At 38.8% G+C, this 627-nt stretch overlaps 1 non-coding gene across 1 annotated transcript; it reads right to left on the reverse strand.

The window, feature by feature from the left end:
• Positions 1-307: 307 nt before the first annotated feature.
• On the reverse strand, positions 308-381 carry TRNAS-ACU (transfer RNA serine (anticodon ACU)). The gene has a single exon. It is a non-coding gene; the product is annotated as a tRNA-Ser (tRNA).
• Between the last annotated feature and the right edge of the window lie 246 nt (positions 382-627).

Below are 627 nucleotides of genomic sequence, written 5' to 3' on the forward strand. Positions count from 1 at the left end.
TACAAAGGTGTTAATCAGAGACTTGGCTTTGTGGACACTTTTCAGAGAACAAATTTGTTAGCATAAAAATAAAGCCAGAAAATGAAGAGCTGTTTAATCACTCAATTGGATTTTTTTTGCCAGCATATTTCTTTTTCTCTGCAACCCACTGCTAAATTGTGCTTCCTATCTGTTTATATAAAATCACTGAATCAAATCTAACTCTGATTACATCAGAGAAGGCCAGGTACCCTACACCATAACAGGGAGTTTGAAATTTTGACTTGTCTACTTAAAGATCACCAAAATCTGATAACAAGGTCAATTACGTCCCTGGGTGGGATTGAACCACCAACCTTTCGGTTAGTAGCCAGACACACTAACCGATTGCGCCACAGAGACACTTTGTAAAAAGTCCATACTGACAAAGGCTAATAAGCATTCATCTAAAACGTTTCCTAGAAAAACTTTAAAAAGTCAATAATCTGGAGAGTTTTTGTAAGATGTTTCTTCCATCAACCAACGAAGAAACACATTGGTACTTTCCCATGATGAGTGAGTGCTTCATGATCTCTTGCACTTACATGTGCAGCAGAGTACAGCAATGGAAGCATGCTGGGCCCATAACCCAGCGGTAGGCAGATTGAA

Source organism: Pseudophryne corroboree, unplaced genomic scaffold, assembly GCF_028390025.1.
Source record: "Pseudophryne corroboree isolate aPseCor3 unplaced genomic scaffold, aPseCor3.hap2 scaffold_536, whole genome shotgun sequence".
In the NCBI taxonomy this organism is placed as follows: Eukaryota; Metazoa; Chordata; class Amphibia; order Anura; family Myobatrachidae; genus Pseudophryne; species Pseudophryne corroboree.